Source organism: Oryctolagus cuniculus, chromosome X, assembly GCF_964237555.1.
Source record: "Oryctolagus cuniculus chromosome X, mOryCun1.1, whole genome shotgun sequence".
NCBI classification, from domain to species: domain Eukaryota; kingdom Metazoa; phylum Chordata; class Mammalia; order Lagomorpha; family Leporidae; genus Oryctolagus; species Oryctolagus cuniculus.
In genome coordinates this window covers 12,424,138-12,431,174 of record NC_091453.1, presented here as the reverse complement: position 1 = coordinate 12,431,174, position 7,037 = coordinate 12,424,138, and positions in this window count along the sequence as shown.

Here is a 7,037-nt window from a genome sequence, read left to right as displayed (position 1 = left end):
TCACTTAATATAGTATCTGTATTTGTCTATTGCTATAAATGTCAGGATTTCATTCTTTTTTGGCAGAATAGAAGTTAATTCTGTCTATCACATTTCCTTTCTCTATTCCTCAATCAATGGACTCCTATAAATTGTTTTGGTTAGCCTAAAGAGTTTAAGAATACTCATTTTTCCAATTCATGAACATGGGCAGTCTTTACAAATTCTTGAGTCTTGTCCAATTTCTTTCTTAGTACTCTATCATTTTCATTGTATAGGTCTTTCAAATTTTTGGTTAAAATTATTTTAAGCTATTTTACATTTTTGTAGGCATTGCTGCTGGGATTGCTGTTAGAATTTCTTTCTCAGGCTGTTTGTTAAATTGGTGTATAAACATGCTACTGCGTTTTATATGTTGATTGTATGTGGGGAGCAACTTGGACTAGACTAAGTTACTGGAATTAAGACTTATTCTATGCATCTGCTCTCCCACAATATGGCGCTGGGAGAGGAGAAAACAGCTTCTACGCAGCTGCCTCTTGCCAACTTGAGTGATGACCTCCAGGAGCTGATCCTGCTCCTGATTGGAGGAGAGCAGCGTACTCGGCGTGTGGGCAGCCAAGTTGGGATTGGCGGAGGAGGACTATAAAGGAGGAGAGAGACGGCATGCACCAGGAACATCTAAGGGGAACATCTATCTGAAGGAACACCTGTGCAGCCCCTGAGAGAGCCGGCCGCCCCGCGGAAGTGGGGAATGTGGCCAGGGGGAACCGCCCTTCCACGGAGGTGGAAGGGTCGGTAGCCAACCCGGGAAGAACCAGCAGCAAACCCGGGGAGGGCCGAGCAGACAGAAGAACAGCACAGGGTCCTGTGTCGTTCCTCCACGAAGAGGGGGAGCGACAATTGTATATCCTGAAACTTTACTGAATTTATTAGTTCTAATAGCCTCTTGGTAGAATCCTTTTTCCCCTTACATTCAGAATTATGTCAACTGTAAATACAGATAATTTCTTTTCTTCCTTCCCTATTTATGCTATGCCTTTTATTTATTTCTCTTGTGTAGTGTTTCTGAAACTTCAAATATCTAGTCAAATCTCATGTATCATTGAGGACATTTTTGGATGAAATTGTTTGAATTGGTAGGCTGAGTAAAGTGCACTTATTGCTCTCCCAAAAGTAATTGGGCCTTATCTAGTCAGTTGAAGGCCCAAATAGTATGGAAAGTATAATTCTTCGTTGTATGTGAGAGTATACATAGAGACAGAGACAGAGAATCTGTCCATTCAGCTTCTATACCAGAATACCATGGACTAGGTCGTTTATAAAGAGTAAATTTGCTTCTCATGCTGTCAGTATTACAGGGTCACCATGTTCAGGGAAGAGACCACCACGTAATGGGAATCCTCTTTAAGGGGAAGGAAGGTGGTTTGATCTACCTTTCTACTGGCAATAAGTGGCAACATTCAGAGAAAGACACAGGGAAATGCTTGTAGCAGGTCATGTTGCAGAAATGGACACAGTTTGCATTGGGGAAGACACCAAGAGGGAGAGTGTACTGCAAAAAGATCTGGAGCTGAACAAAAGCCAGTGCCTTGGCAGGGTCAGATCTCAAGGAAACTTGTGGCAAGGGACAGTAAGACAAAACATAACTGAACTCCACAAGCAGTCCCAAAATTGTTGCTTATTCATAAATTACCCTTCCTTTTTTCATATTGGTTTTAGTACTATGGCTAAAGAGTAACTATGCTTTGATGTGGTTTTTTTCCAAAAATTTTTTTTAAAAGCTTTTATTTAATGAATGCAAATTTCATAGGTACAACTTTAGGAATATAGTGGTTCTTCCCCCCATAACCACCCTCCCACTTCCACTCCCATCCCACCTCCTACTCCCTCTCCCATCCCATTTTTCATTAAGATTCATTTTTATTTAACATTATATACAGAAGACCAACTTTATACAAATGCCTTAAGGGATGATTCTGAGGTCACAGTGTTATTTAAGGCGATTGTCATTGAATGAGTCTGCTGTGTGGACTGCTTCCCATGTTGGACATTCTCTCATTTTTCATTCTGTCTATTATTATTACCAGGCACTTGATGCTGTTTATATGATCTCTTTTAACACTTCATCCTATCTATATGTCCATTTTAACACTTATGATCACTTTAACAATTAAGATGGCATTTTACCACCAATTTTAATGGGATTTGGAGTCCCATGGCTAGTTTTTAAACTGCACCCTTAGAAGTAAATCCATAGGATTGTATGCAGAACTATACAGTTAACTCGTTGTTAAGTAAAGACTTCAACATATAGTATGAACAAAAGAAAAAATAAAAATTGAAAATTAAAATAACTTTCTCTATAGGCAAGAGAAGGGCTGCTCGAGTCATTGCTTCTCAAAGTGTCAATTTTGCTTCTACAGCTTTCATTTTAGGAGTGCTATTAGTTCCCACAGATCAGGAAGAACACACAATATTTGTCCCTTTGGGAATAGGTTATTTCACTAAATATGAAGTTTTCCAGACTCATCCATTTTGTTGCAATTGACAGGATTTCATTTTTTTTTACTGCTGTGTAGTATTCCATAGTGTACCTGTCTCATAATTTCTTTATCCAATACAGTTGATGGGCATTTAGGTTGATTCCATGTCTTAGCTATTGTGACTTGAGATGCAGTAAACATGGACGTGCAGATAGCTGCTTTGTTTACTGATTTCATTTCCTTTGGGTAAATTCTGAGTAGGATGGCTTTGTCATATGTAGGTCTATATTCAGATTCTTGAGGTATCTCCATACTGTCTTCCATCGTGGATTTACCAGTGTACATTCCTATCAACAGTGGATTAGTGTACCTTTTTCCCCACATCCTGTACAGCATTTGTTCTTTGTTGATTTCTGTATGAGAGCCATTCTAACTGGGGTGAGATGAAACCTCATTGTAGTTTTGATTTGCATTTCCCTGACAGCTAGGGATTCTGAACATTTTTTCATGTGTCTGTTGGCCATTTGAATTTCCTCTTTTGAAAAATGTCTTTTTAACCCTTTGCCCAGTTCTTGACTGGGCTGTTTGCTTTGCTGTTGTTGAGTTTTTGATCACTTTGTGTATTCTGGTTATTAATCCTTTATTAGCTGCATGGTTTGCAAATAATTTCTCCCATTATGTTGGTTGCCTCTTTGCTGACTGTTTGTTTTACTGTACAGAAGATTCTCAGTTTGATGTAATCCCACTTGTTAATTTTTTTTTTTTTTTGCCTGTGCCTCTGGGGTCTTTTCCAGGAATTCTTTGCCTGTGCCAATGTCTGGCAGGGTTTGCCCAATGTTGTCTATTAATTTGGTGGTGTCAGGTCATAGATTTCGATCTGTATTCCATGCTGAGTGGATTTTTTTTTGTGTAACGTGTAATGGAGGAGTCCTGCTTCATACTTCTGCATGTGGCGATCCAGTTTCCCCAGCATCATTTGTTGAAGAGACTGTCCTTGCTCCAGGGATTGGTTTGAGTTCCCTGGTCAAATATAAATTGGCTGTAGATGTTTGGATTGATTTCTGGTGTTTCTATTCTGTTCCATTGGTCTATCCATCTGTTTCTGTACCAGTATCAGACTACTTTGATTATAACTGCCCTGTAGTATGTCTTGAAATCTGGTGTTGAGATGCCTCTGGCTTTGTTTTTGTTGTATAAGATTGCTTTAGCTGTTCGAAGTCTCCTGTGCCTCCATATGAATTTCAGCATCATTTTTTTCTATATCTGAGAAGAATGGCTTTGGTAATTTGATTGGTATCACATTGAATCTGTATATTCCTTTTGGAAGAATGTACATTTTGATGATATTGATTCTTCCAGTCAATGAAAATGGAAGATTTTTTTCATTTTTTTTTTTTTGTATCTTCTCTTTCTTTCTTCAATGTTTTGTAATTCTCATCGTAGAGATCTTTGGCATCCTTGGTAAAATTTATTCCAAGGTGTTTGATTTTTTTGTAGCTATTATGAATGGGATTGATCTTAGTTCTTTCTTAGCTGTGGTATTGTCTGTGTATATAAAGTGTGATGATTTTTTTTATATTGACTTTATGTCCTGCTATTTATCAAACTCTTCTCTGAGTTCCAATATTCTCTAATTGGAGTTTTAGATCCCCTATATATAGAATCATGTCATCTGCAAATAGGGATGCTTGTTTCTGGCTAAAACTCCGAGGAATATATTGAATAGCAGTGGTGTGAGTGGACATCCCTTTCTGGTACTGGATTTCATTGGTAATGATTTCAACTTTTCCCCATTCAATATGACTCTGACCATGTGTTTGTCAATAAATTGCCTTGATTGTGTTGAGGAATGTTCCTTTTAAACCCAGTTTGCTTATGGTTTTCATCATGAGAGAGTGTTGTATTTTGTCTTCTAAGTTTCCCAGTTTGTTGGCATACAGCTCTTTGTAGTAGTTTCTGATGCTGCTTTTTTTTCTTTGTGGTGTCTGTTAAATTCCCTTTTTCATGTCTAATTTTATTGAATTTGGTCTTCTCTATCCTTTTTTTTTTTGGTTAGTTGGGCCACTGGTGTGTCAATTTTTTTTATTTTTTCAAAAAAACAGCTCTTTTTTTTGCTGATCTTTCGTATTTTTTGTTTAAATTTTGTTGATTTATTCTCTAATTATTTCTTCTACTAGTTTTGGGTTTGGTTTTCTGTTGTTTTTCTAGATCCTTGAGGTGCATAGAGAGTTCATTTATTTGGTGTCTTTCCACTTTCTTGATGTAGACACCACCTGCCCTGGCTTTCTGACATTTTATGTCAAGGGATTATCACCTATACTTCTCAGTTTCTTGAAAATGATGTGCATATAACATATAGCATTGTGGAGGATGTTCAACTGTACTAGGAAAAAAGCACAGGGCATCTTTCATTCCTGCTGCAGATGGAGACTCCCTCTGGTTCACAGTACCGAAGTAAATGTTCAGGATGGTTTTCCCCTCCATTTCTTTGTCTCTCAATTTTTCCCCTCACAGCCTCATCTTCTCCCCATATTAAAATTACCTCCTGTTTAAGTTCAGATTCCTTAAAAAGTTGCTGTATCCCAAAGCTTCAAATTGCCTCACTTTAAGGTGTTTACACTCGATTTTTGTCATCTGGAACTTTGTCTCTTTCTAATTTAATTCATTATGCTTGTAATCTTTTTAAATGTGATGTGACAGTTGTCCTAGGCCTTAAATCTATTTGGGATGTGGCTCAGTCTTCTTTTTCTTACCATCTTCAGTACTAGTACATAAAATCTCCCAAATTAATAGCTGCAGAATAAAAGGTAGAGTGAAAAAGATGTCTAGTGCATTATACTTAATTTATCTCACAGTCTCAAATAAATAAAGCCACATATGTATCATCTCAAAAAATACTAAAAGAACAAAACCACCAAATATTAATATTGTCATTTACTTTTCTCCTTTTGATATTTCTCAAATGTAATTGTTTTACCTCCACATGTGTTAACATGTCAGTGAAAATCCCTATTCCATTATCTTACTGTTGTGTTCTAGATCCTGAATAATGATCAGATCCTTCTAAGCTTGTTTCATAAAATAAAACTATAATTTATAAACATGATAGACAATAATAAATGTGATCCATACAATTTATAAACCTAGGTTCTGAAATCAAGTAAAGATATCATATTTTCTTTCTGATATGTGGTAGTTAGTATGTAATATAAGAAAATGTATAGGAATGAAATGGACATCTTGTTATTTGTTGTTTGTAGCCCTTGTTAATACTACTGTGGAATTGTGGTCTAGCTACCTTTTACTTTTTAAATATTATGGTTAGTGATGCATTGTGCCTGTTATTATAGAGTAGATTGTAATTATATTTTTGCAAAATTAAAGAAAAAAAGGATGGCAGGTAGGAGGGGGATTGAAGGAGAGAGGGGAGTAAACTTATCTTCTTTAAGTTGTGTCTATGAAATACATGAAATCTATTCTGTTTATATTAAAATGTTTAAAAATTCATAAAAAGAAAAAATAGTGGACAGTGAAGCAGTAATCCAGCCAATTTTCTGTGAAAATTTGATGTGTATATGTTTTTTTAAAATAACATGAAATGGTTATGGGTGAAGCTGCAGTGAGGACGAGGTGACCTCAGTTCTTTGTCTCATGTCAAAGAACTTCCTCATGAACAAAGTAAAGAAAAAAGCAGGATTTATGTAAGTCAGAAACCTTCTGCCAAAGTGCCAGAGAGGGGATTCCAAGAGAGGGAGTTCAGAGGGGCTGGAGGTAGTGGGTTTTTTTTTTTTTTTTTTTTTTGACAGGCAGAGTGGACAGTGAGAGAGAGAGACAGAGAGAGAAAGGTCTTCCTTTGCCGTTGGTTCACCCTCCAATGGCCGCCGCTGCAGCCGGCGCACCGCGCTGATCCAATGGCAGGAGCCAGGATCCAGGTGCTTTTCCTGGTCTCCCATGGGGTGCAGGGCCCAAGCACCTGGGCCATCCTCCACTGCACTCCCTGGCCATAGCAGAGAGCTGGCCTGGAAGAGGGGCAACCAGGACAGAATCCGGCGCCCCGACCGGGACTAGAACCCAGTGTGCCGGCGCCGCAAGGTGGAGGATTAGCCTATTGAGCCACGGCGCCGGCGGTAGTGGGGTTTTTAAGCACAATTTTTGGGGAAAAAAAGCTCACAGCTAATAATCAGTTATAAATCAGGGAGAAAACCCATCAAGAATCTTTTTTAATTTTTTGACAGGCAGAGTGGACAGTGAGAGAGAGAGAGAAAGGTCTTCCTTTGCCGTTGGTTCACCCTCCAATGGCCGCCATGCTGCGGCCGGCGCACCGTGCTGATCCAATGGCAGGAGCCAGGCTCCAGGTGCTTTTCCTGGTCTCTCATGGGGTGCAGGGCCCAAGCACTTGGGCCATCCTCCACTGCACTCCCGGGCCACAGCAGAGAGCTGGCCTGGAAGAGGGGCAACCGGGACAGAATCCGGCGCCACAACCGGGACTAGAACCCAGTGTGCTGGCGCCGCTAGGTGGAGGATTAGCCTATTGAACTATGGTGCCAGCCAAGTGGCTTCATTTGTAATCTT